At 33.4% G+C, this 12,153-nt stretch overlaps 1 long non-coding RNA gene across 1 annotated transcript; it reads right to left on the bottom strand.

The window, feature by feature from the left end:
* Positions 1-280: 280 nt before the first annotated feature.
* On the bottom strand, positions 281-9,049 carry LOC145270543 (uncharacterized). The gene is made up of 2 exons (XR_013865432.1): positions 8,989-9,049; positions 281-2,020 (listed from the first exon to the last, which is right to left on the bottom strand). It is a non-coding gene; the product is annotated as an uncharacterized LOC145270543 (long non-coding RNA).
* Positions 9,050-12,153: the final 3,104 nt, after the last annotated feature.

Here is a 12,153-nt window from a genome sequence, read left to right on the forward strand (position 1 = left end):
GATTCATGCTCTTATTGAAATAACATCACTTGGAGAAGGCGCAGCATTCCTCATAAAAGCTAATGTGGGTTAGCATAGAAAGGAAATATTGTTTCGACTGTGAATACTATGTGATTTTGAATATTTGGTCAGGGTTTACTTTTAGGAAAAGTATCCTCATGCCAGGTTGTTCTAACAAACCCTTGTACAGCGAGACCTCAGGATAGTGTCTTTTAGGCATTCAAGTTCTTTCCAGTAGGCTTTGAAGTTCTCTCCTTAAAGAAAAGAAATATCCACACAGTTTACAAGAATATGGATTTTCCTTTTTTAATTTAACTCCCGTTAGTTTTAAGAGATAAAGGAGCTCCCTCCTGAAGTTAACACTTGCTTCTGTTATGATTTGGATTTATATCCGAGGGCTCTTTTAAGAATAGATGCTTTATGGCTTCTATTTGTATTTGATTACAGCTTGGTCTTCCAGGGATTGCTTCTAAGCATTTATGAAGATTCTTTTTATTAAGCCAATTGGTCCTATCTCAACCGGTATAATGTTTATTTGTTTCAGAGACCATGTTGTTTTCAGGTAATTTTTTAGGTCCTGATATTTTATCTTTTCCCGTTCAGCTCTATTAAGGCCAGTGAGTTCTCATATGCCTTACTAAACTTGATTTTCGGGTAAAAGAACAGCCACACACTTCACAAGAATGTGGCTTTTGACCAGTGTGTGTTCTCCTATGCATGACTAAATGTGATTTTTGAGAAAAAGAATAACCACACACTTCACAAGAATATGGCTTTTCCCCAGTGTGAGTTCTCATATGTGTCACTAAATTTGATTTTACAGAACAAGAATATCCACACACGTTACAAGAATGTGGCTTTTCCCCAGTGTGAATTCTGATATGTTTCACTAAATTTGATATTATCAAACAAGAATACCCACATACTTCACAAGAATGTGGCTTTTCCCCAGTGTGAGTTCTCATATGTCTCACTATATTCGATTTAACAGAACAAGAATATCCACACACTTCACAAGAATATGGCTTTTCCCCAGTGTGAGTTCGCATATGTTTCAATAAATTTGATTTTATAGAACAAGAATATCCACACACTTCACAAGAATGTGGCTTTTCCTCAGTGTGAGTTTGCATGATTTTTATAAACTTGATATTTGCAAACTAGTGTGAGTTCTGATATATTTCACTAAAGTTGATTTTTCCAAACAAGAAGATCCACATACGTCACTTTTGTATTTTATTTTACTTCAGTTGATCAAGTGGGATAACACTTGAACTCTAATGGAACATTCGAATATCGATGTATCTCATGTAAAGTTCTTTATCTCTCAAACACTGAGTTAGTAAAGAAGTTGAGAACATAATTTTTCTCTCCCCAATTAACCATTTGCATATGTGTTAATATATCTTTCGTTTTGGTCTCTTGGTTTTTATCTAGTCTTGTGGAGTATCCAGTTTCGTGCTGTTGAGGTAACATCACTTGGAGAGGGCTTCACAAGACTGAGTTCTTATATGCTTCACTAAACTTGATTTTAAAGAACAAGAATATGTTTTCCCCGGTGTGTTCTTGCATTTTTCAATAATATTTTTCTGGAATCAATGTAGTACAAGTAACAGCTTAAACGCATATTAGTTTAAGTTCAAGATGTTTAAACTAATTTAAGAATCAGTCCTTTCTTCACAAGAACATAGTTATTATTTCGAGTTTATTTTGAAAAAGATGTTTAATAGTGTTGTGGCTTCTTTTACTGAATAAAATGTGTTTTTTTCGAAAAGGTACTTTTCTTCTGCAGATTGTGATTAATGTATTTAAATATTAAACACACGTTTGACAAACATAAATATTGTCTTTGCGATGAGTGATTTTTTTCAATGTTACAAACAATTTGATGCCTAGTTGAAATAAAATTTCGCAAAGATGCATCTGTTGTCTTTCGCATGAGAAAATAAATTGTTTATAGAATAATTTGAAAGAAAGTGATGATCCATAAAAATTCAACAAGTTTTTTAAACAGGAACATCTGCAAATAAAAATAAAGACATATTAATATTTGTTATAATGTCATTCACACATTAGTATTGTTTATCGTTGTCAATATTATATGATGGTAAATTATGATTGTTCGCTTTATAGCTGAAATCTGTATTTCAGTAAAGTTTGGTCTTCCAGAGATTAGACATTAGAAAATATTTGTTATAATGTCATTCACACATTAGTATTATTGTAATTGTCTGTATTTTTTTTTCTATGGGATGAAGTAAAAATAATAAACAGAGAGACCCACTGGAAAATGAGAAAACTTAAAGAAACAGCTCACATGCTCGGACATAACAACCTACTGAGCAAACCAAGCATAGAGCTGAATGCAATTTGGACACCTCTGATAGAGAGAAAAAACCTTGAATAACAACATAGGTTTAACATAAAAAAACAACAACTAAGAATTGTCCTAGTGACATATGGCCGAGTGGTCCTAGATGTTGTATCAAAGTTTACAGTTACCAAAAGGTGCTGAGTTCAATCCTGAATGAAGGCAGTGAAAAAGTCACATTCAAAACAGAGAATCAGCAACTATGTCCCAAAGCCTAGCTGGAGTCCGAACATGGTACCCCGTAATAATAATAAAGGGTTTGGTTCGAGACTCCTAACAAACGGTTCCCCAGTTCGATACAAAACACCTGACGAAGGCCGGAGGGCAAAACGGCCGAAACGTTGTGACAATAACAACCAAGATGAGGAAGTCAGTCTGACAATCTCAATCAATTAGTATTATTGTTGTCAATATTATTTACATCAATTACATGTAAACTAATATAATGACATTAGAAAATATTTGTTATAATGTCATTCACACATTAGTATTATTTATTGTTGTCAATATTATTGGATTGAACTCATAACGCATCAATTTAATGTAAAATAATATAATAACAGAAAATATTTGTTATAATGTCATTCACACATTAGTATTGGTTATTGTTGTCAATATTATTGGATTGAACTCATAACACATCAATTCATTTAATTTTACATAATATAATTTTACACAGAAACACTCGATACAAGTGTTGCTTCGAATATTGTCTATATAGCCGATATAATATATAAATAAATATATATATATATAAGAAAGGTTATTCCAAAGTTTTAATGTATTTAAAATCAATTAACCAATGGTAGTGTAATATATGAATAAGAATTGAAGCCCTGTTACTTGACTCAAATATTAAGCACCATGATTAACAGTTAGGTAATCGTGCATATATATATATATATATATATATATATATATATATATATATATATATATATATATATATATATATGCTGGCAAAAACCAAAGACAACAAAAAGTAATAACTTCATATTTGTAGTTTTCCGATATTACAATTGTTTCGACATAAACCAGACAAGTTTAAATTTTATATCATTTAAAAATGTTCATAGTAACACCATCAGGAATGTTTGAAAAAAATTACGAAGTTTGTACATATCTTAACACATTTTATTCTGTTAAAACTACATCGGGTAGTAATTACAACCCTTTGGTGTTGTGTTAATTATAATTTAAATGGTACCTATTTTCATATATTAGTTTAAATTATATATATATTTAAATAAGTGTTAAAACTGAGTATTTTTTAACATTATTTTATTATTCCGTGTTTTGGTTTTTTATTGAGAATTACGTTTAGATCATTGTAATAATGTTTTTAAATCATTGAAATCGTTTTTAATGCGTTTACGTTCTGTGAAGCGTTCTCTTCAGAAATTATTTAAAATGCTTAGAATATATTCAAAATGTGTTGGAGATGTAAAAATAGCATTTTCGTAGTTCATTTGAAATATTTCCAAGAGGTGGAAACGTGTAAGTGTATACTATTCATTGGAATGTTCAATTTTTATTACTGTTTTATTGGGCTGTGGTCACTCTTGTCTTGTGTTTCTCTCTCTTACTCTCTCTTTCTGCTTGTGTTTTTTCTTTTCCTTCCGGGTAGGATGTATGTGTGTGTGTGTGTTTTCTTTTATTGGTTTGAAGAATGTGTGTACTGTTTTATAGTATTATGAAGTTATTTGCTTCCCTAGAAAGGTAACTGTGATCCAAGTTCAATGTGTATATGTGAGGAGGCTTCCCCCCATTCCCGAAATGATCAGACAGTATGTATTGTTCGTGTATACTTCCTAGTTAAATAAGCATTGGAGGGGCTGCACTGATACCAATGCATCTAAAATGGAACCATCCTTCACAATCATCACAACAGATCATGTCCGATCCATCATCAGGTTGATCGCATCCAGGACAGATCCAAAATCGCTTGCTCTCCTGCTCTAAGATGGGTTCCCCCAGGCTGGTGTCCGACCAAGAAATAACCTCATCTGGTTCCCAATCTTCATAATTAGTTCTGGAACCATCTGCTTCTACTTCATGTTTTGCATGCAGATCTAACATGTACAGATGCTTCAGGGAATATGTTTTCACATTCCCATCTCCCCGACGTATTTGTGCTGAGCGTACCAAACCATCATCACCTGGGAACAACCCTTCTACTTTTCCAAATGCCCATTGTTGGGGAGCTTTATTATCACAATATCTCCCACCTGTATTTTATTTGATGTTGGATAAAGCAAGTACTCCTCATGCCATAATTGTTTGAATTCCTCGAGCAGCTCCTCGCAGTTACTCAAGGAGTCCAACAATACCTGCCTGGAAGGTAATTCATCATCGTTAATTGTAGGACTCTCCAACCTGAGAAGTACAGGGTTTTGATCCAGGTGAAGAAAGTGATTAGGCATAATCACCTCCGGGCCTGAACCGCTAGAACTCGCATAGGTTAATGGCCTGCTGTTCACCGCCGATTAGACGTCTGAGATGGCTGTCCACAGCTCCGGTTGACTGTAGATGGATCTGCCAATGGTTTTGTAAAGGCACTCCTTCAACGTCCTTATAACTCACTTCCAAATTCCAGGCTGAATGAAGCGGAATTCTAGCATGCTTCACATTATAATAACCAAATTTCTCTTAAAATTCTAATGAAGTTAGGGCTTGATGTAGAAAGTTAGTTCCAGATTAGTTCTAGATTTCGTGTTGTCACTTTATATATTATATATATGTTAGGTGTATATGAGTATGGATTGTATATATGTGAAGGTAATCCCCACAGATTAGAAAATCTAATGAAGGCCAACAGGAAAGTATGGATTGTCATGTCCTCGACCAGTTCAAGATGTACTGCTTTGATTTCTAGACATGCAAACACTATAATGTAGACCTTAGATTGTCGATTTTGGTTGCGCACCCACAAGTGTCTGGTATAATCAATTCCTGTATGTAGAAACAGTCTCACTAGATTTACTCTATGTTGGGTAGATTTGTCATTTTGGGATATGTGAAGGGTAGAGAGTTAATTTTTTTGCATACATAACAGTCCTTCAAGACTCCTTTTACGGCCTGTCTGCCTTGGGGTATCCAAAACCCCAACATTCTGATCCTACAAAGTGCAGCCGGCACTCCTTAATGCTTAGCTCTCTCATATTGATCCCTCATGATCAGGTGAGTCAAGGAATGATTCTTCCCAAGCAATACCAGGTTCAGAACTTCATATCGAAGAGATGCATTTTTCTGGATCCTGCTCCTGGAGCGAACCACCCCAGATGTGTCCAGGAACAGGTTCAACTGACTCACATGACTCAGGATATACTTGCCCTGAGGATCCTGGAGGAATTTCAACTGAAGGGTGAACGCCTGTTGTTGCATGCTTCTAAACAGGTAATTAGCAGCCTGTTGTTGCATGCTTCTAAACAGGTAATTAGCAGCCTGTTGTTGCATGCTTCTAAACAGGTAATTAGCAGCCTGTTGTTGCATGCTTCTAAACAGGTAATTAGCAGCCTGTTGTTGCATGCCTCTAAACAGGTAATTAGCAGCAGCCTGTTTGTAGTCGCATTCCTTTCTTCTTGAATTATATATAAATTCGAACACCTTGGAAACTATACTGTCGAAGGGGATGATTGGTTCTGTAGAGATTTCATCGTAGGCATATGATAGGCTGGTGCAGACTATCTGTTGGTTGTCCGCATAAAGGCAGACATTCTCACCCGATAACCAGCTTGAACACCAAAAGGAGAAATTCTCCTTAAATTTAGCTGTTGTCAATCCTCGAGTTATTAGATCAGCAGGGTTTTAGCTGGAAGGTACATATTTATATCTAATATAATATATATACATATTTATATCTAATATAATATATATACATATTTATATCTAATATAATATATATATACATATTTATATCTAATATAATATATATACATATTAATATCTTATATAATATATATACATATTAATATCTAATAGATAAGTTATAGGTTGCCAATATTTCTTCCTCCATTGAGACGGTTCCTTGTGAAAATGTTCTTGCTGCTCATTTGTTATTTGTTTGGTCATCCACAACCAGATACAAACTTTCAAATTCCACTTCCTGAAAAGCCTTTAAGATGCTACCAATACATTTAATCACAAAAAAACAGCTAACAGTTCAAGCATTTGCAAAGTTTTAGGCTATAGAGGTGCTACTTTTTCCTTAGCAAATATCAGAGAAGATATGTCCCCCTGAACCGCATATACCAAAAATCCATGCCTTTTTAGAGACATCCGTAAAAATGTACAGGCCTGCAGTGGTATCTTTGTTCAGATGAAAAAAAGGCAAACCTTGTATGCAAAATCAGACTTTTTCTAATCAGCTCGGCCAATCGAACGAAACGAACGTAACATAATATCAACATAAAAAGAGTCTGCACTCTCACAAATATTTTTTCTTAGTTCCAGCTCTTCCAAAGGTGCCGGTAAGCGATATCAACCAATTCTTTTACATAGAGCAATAATTTTTTTTTTTTTTTTTTTTTTTTAATTACATTTTCACCCCAAACAAGGCAAATTGCCACTTTGGTGTAGGGGGCTACTATCAGGGGCAACAACTACTGGGGTACTATGTAGGGATTTGGGCAGCAAGGTGTCGGTTCACGTTACACTTGAACTTCTGCACGTCAGTACTGTTGGGGAAGCAGGGACCTGGAATGGAATTCCAGAGTCTTGCGGTTCTGGGGAAGAAACTATTGGAGTAAAAAGATCTTTTACATCTAGGGACCTCTACAGTGTGGGGGTGGGATCTAGTAGCCTGTCGGGTTTGTCGAGGGTGCTCGCGTCGTGGGGGCACAAGTGATTGCAGTTCATCAGAGCATTCACCACTAAAATACTTGTAGAACAGGCAGAGGGATGCAACATTTCGTCGATAGGACAGAGGCTGAAGCTTAGATGCCAGTTCAGGGCCTATCAGATTTGCGACTCTCTTTTCCCCATAATATATCTGCGACGCCATGTTTATTTGTAAAAAAATAACAGGTTTAATAGCAAATTTTGCAATATTTGTTTTTTTTAAATCGGCTTTCTTTAAAAAAGATCTGAAGAAAACCAACAAAATTTTTCTTCCTTCGAGTATAAAAATATTGATATAAATTCCAAAAAATCACTTACCTAAAACAAAAAAAACAGAACAATTAAATGTGTAGTTCGGTTCTTCATTGTTAAGAATTTATCCATATTTATATTTTAATGAAAGAATTATTTAAACGACTATTTGAAAAACGCGCTATCATGGAAGCATTTTTTGAAAAAACGGAAGTAATCTTTCTCCTTGTTTTGAACTATGGGTGAACAAAAGGACATAAAAACCACACGTTCGCGTTAGGCGTGTAGCCTTGTACCTGGAGAAATATGTGTTCCCATAGTTTAAAAATAGTCAAATTTTACTCATAAGATTATTCCTTTAAAAAAAAACACCCCAGAATTTTTTTTTCTTTTCTCAAAGAAATACATAAATTTTTGATTTATTATATTTTCATTCTTTTTTGTCAAGTAACATTTTTTTTTAAATATCTAAAAAAGAAAATATAGAATGAAATAGAAAAAAATTGTTGTTATCGTCCATTACTTACTGGACAATATAAGCAGAACATAGGCTTCCAAATAAAAAAAAAATCAATGTGTTTTTTTTTGTTTTTTTTTTAAAGGGTTTTAGACTTCGGACTTTTCAAAAAACACTTATTTTTTTGTTTTAATTTACAACATATTATTTATTGATCTTTTATCTTACATTTGTGATATATAAAACTTTGATACATTAATTATTTAAATTTAAATAAAGATAAAAAATTGGGGGGGGGGGGTTAAAACGTTTGTCGAAAATATTATATTCGGTTTATTGGAAAGAGCATACAATTTCACATTGACCCTGAAAATATAGTAAAAATTGAATCAATAGAAAAATTTTGATAGATTTTTAAAGTTTAAAAATTGAAAAATATTTAACTTGTAAAATTCAATTGATTTCATTACGTTTAAAAAAAAATGGCTGCATGGAAGCGCGCCGGCACTTTGTAAACACTGTTTTTTTAAATAAAAAAATAATATTTCTATTATTTTTCATACAACTTTAATAGTTTGTTTTGGAAGTATATTCCATAAAGAAAATAAACAACCCACTTTTAAAGGAGAAATTACGAGTTTTTTTATATTTTATTCGCAGTTTCATGTTAGGGGTGTCAAAAATTCCCGCAAAATTCTGATACACCTACTGCGACGCTATGTTAATTTCTCGTTTTTATTTTATTTAATTTTTTTTATTTTGTGAAGTTCAAATCAAATTTCGTCCGTTTTATTCAGTGTAAAAAAAAAATGTTTATATGCGATCCTTCTTCTTCAATACAGAGCGAAAATTACGATGAATTAATTTCATGTTACTAGTTTTTACTTGTATATATATTTGTTATAGGTGTCGAAAATTAGTGTCATCTCTAGTAAACTTCAATAACATAGATTAATCTTAAAAAAAAATAACTTTGATGAAATCAATTAAAATAAAATCGATGAAAATGTAATTTAATGAATCATCGAATATATTTTAAAGAAACAACAAATAATCATAAAATACTTACTGGGAATAAAGAAATTTATATGTTGTTCATTGATGTGACGAGTTTACAAAATGGCGACGAGAGAGCTAGTTCGCAGAAAATTGAATAAAGGAAAATTTTAATGTCATTTTGATGGATGTTATGTTTTTAGTGAATGTTACGTGTGAAATTATTTTTTTTTATTATTTATCGGAATATTTTAATATTTAAAAAAATAAGAAACAAAAATAATGACAAAATTCTTACTCTTTGAATTGATTTTAATCGAAATGCTAGATTGCCTCTTTTATGGCCAGATATTAATAATTTGGCTTTTTAATAAGCAGTTTAGCCTTAAATAACGTATTTGGCTTTTTTTGTTTATTATACTCTAAATTTTGTTTTTTCTCCTTATTTTACATAAATATTCATTTGACAATAATTTTTAAAGATAACGGTGCTGGTTCAAATAAAGGAAACGTAAAAATTAAAAATAAATAAATAAATAAATGAAGTCCTTTCAATTTAAAAAAAAAAATGAATTGGCCATTTAATAAACATTTTGGCTTTTCGATTTTTTTTTAATTTTAAAATCTATTTTAGAACATTTTAATGGCTAAATAATTCATAGTTATCTTCTAGGTGTATCAGAATTTTTCTAGGAATTTTTGACACCCCTAACACGAAACTGCGAATAAAATATTTAAAAAACTCGCAATTTCTCTTTTAAAAGTGGGTTGTTTATTTTCTTTATGGATTATACTTCCAAAATAAACTAATAAAGTTGTTTAAAAAGTAATAGAATTTTTTTTTTTTAAAAAAAACAGTAATGAATTTTACGAACTCAATATTTTTCAATTTTTAAACTTTAAAAATCTATCCAAATTTTTCTATTGATTCTATTTTTACGATATTTTCAAGGTCAATGTGAAATAAACCGAATATAATATTTTAGACAAACGTTTTTTTTAATTCACGCCCCCCCCATTTTCAAGTGTCTATTAAAAAGTAAATAATTATATATCACAAATTGAATAGAAAAGGTCAATATATTCAAATTTAAAACAAAAAAAGTATTGTTTTTTAGAAATTTACCTGTAAAGTTCGAAGTTTAAAACTTTTTTTTCGTGGAGTTATAAGCTTGGAAAGACAGGGGGTCGAATAATTAACGCCTCCCATTTTGAAATGTCTATTAAAAAGTAAATAATTTACTCACCAAAGTCTTATATATCACAAATTGAAGAGAAAAGGTCAATAAATAATATATTCAAATTTTTAAGTATTAAGAAAAAGTAGTGTTTTTTAGAAATTTACCTGTAAAGTCCGAAGTTTAAAACCTTAAAAAAAAACAAAAAAAAAAAACACGTTGTTTTTGTTTTTTGTTGTTGTTGTTGTTGTTTTTTGTTTTTTTTAATGAAACCTTGGTCCTTGCTCCTTTAATTGAAAAAAAAAAATAAAACTTGAATTACTTTCTTCGAGGATTTATAAGCTTGGAAAAATGGGTTGGAAAAATTCACTATTTTTCACGAAATTTCTGACACACCTAGTTATCTTCTAGTTTTCTTTTTTTGCAATGAAGGTCTTGGTGTATTTTTATCGACTTTTGGGGTTATTTCCCTAGCAAATTCGGGTAAATGTGTAGCGGCGTAAATTCTTTGACAAAGAAAAAATTCTAAAACCAATTTATATTTTTATTGTAGCAGTCACAGAGAACTATTTTTTTCTGGTGAATAAATGCCCTCCTCCGAGTTCTCCGGCCACAGGCTGACCTATCAGCTAACAGGGTGCAGTGATTCATCTGCTCTCTAAAAAGTCTTGAGGGAACATCAGGAGTCAGAACTGGAATATGTAACCTTCAGCTTTATTTGTTATTTTCGTTATGCTTAAAAACAACAACCCCACAGTATCGTTAAATTTCGCATTGCTGAAGACTTTTTTCCCTTAAAAAATTGATCATTTTTATATTATGGGTTGATACAGGTGAATATTAGTTAGAATCATTGGAGGCAGATACTAAGTCAAAGGGAAATAACTCGTGTTAACGCCATATGTAACATCTCCATTGTTTTTGCTTTTTTTTTACTTAAAAATAAAAGTATTGTTATATTCGTGTGTTACGGGCGAATATGCGTATGGTTGCAAAACATAAGACGAAATCAAGTAAATTAATATATATATATTTATTTACCACAAGAAGTTAAGAAGATTAATATAAGTGTTTATTACCGCAACACATGAGATACTGTTGGCATCCGTTAATAGTCAGCTAGCGGCGAGAGCAGGGTCTGGTGACGGCTCATCCGTTAAGGACGTCGTTGTTGATAAAGTCGGGTATAGGAGTGGCTCGTCTGGTCGTAACGTCGTGAAGATGATACGTAGTACGGTAAATATGGGGTAATCACGAGACAATTAACGGCCGTTTGTTTGGTAGTAGTAATCTCGCAGCGCCTTTTCGGTCATCCACGTGTTGCCCCTTGTTCTTTTCTTCTGCCCTTTTTTTCCGGAAGTTCCACGAAAAAACTGCCCCGCAGATGATCAAAGAAAATCCCTTTCCTCTCCGCACTTGAGACGACAACTACTTCCGTCTCTCGCAATCACGGCAAGATCTCATATTGTAACAGCCCCCTTAGATCTTACCATGATTCGAGACTGTTGCCATGTTGTCGTCGCCCACCTGTGTGTGCATGTTTTTTACTTTTTTTGGTGGCACATAACGAAGTCTCGGAAGCGTCCTGGGAGCTGTCCGCGTGTTGATCGCTTCGTTAGATTTTGGCTTTCAGCACCACGTCCGGAACTGCAGTCATTTGTGCTGTGATGTCCCCCTGACGAAAGTGTCGGGAGACGAGTCAGTGGGTGATCAGGAATTTGACTCGGAGTGGATGGAAGTGGGGGGGGGGGGAAGTGGTAGACCCCTGTGTTGTAAGTTATTTGGTCGTGGTACGAGCCGGTGGATGTGTCCGCGGTGAACCCAATCTGTTCCGCCGTTTTCATTTTTTACTTGGATCACCAACCCATTCGTTTTGGTGACTACAAAATCACCTATCCAGGGCAGGTGTGACGAGTGGGCTATTGTGGATTTTGGTCGGTGGAGTAGCACTCTGTCGCCAACCCATATAGGGTCCTTAAAGGTGCCTCGGTTTAGTTTGGCTTCCATTTTTTGGTCAGCCTCATTGTTTGCCAGGGCAACCCGTTGGTGCACCTGTCGGA

This window comes from Euprymna scolopes, chromosome 46 (genome assembly GCF_053919585.1).
Source record: "Euprymna scolopes isolate OS-2025 chromosome 46, ASM5391958v1, whole genome shotgun sequence".
NCBI classification, from domain to species: domain Eukaryota; kingdom Metazoa; phylum Mollusca; class Cephalopoda; order Sepiida; family Sepiolidae; genus Euprymna; species Euprymna scolopes.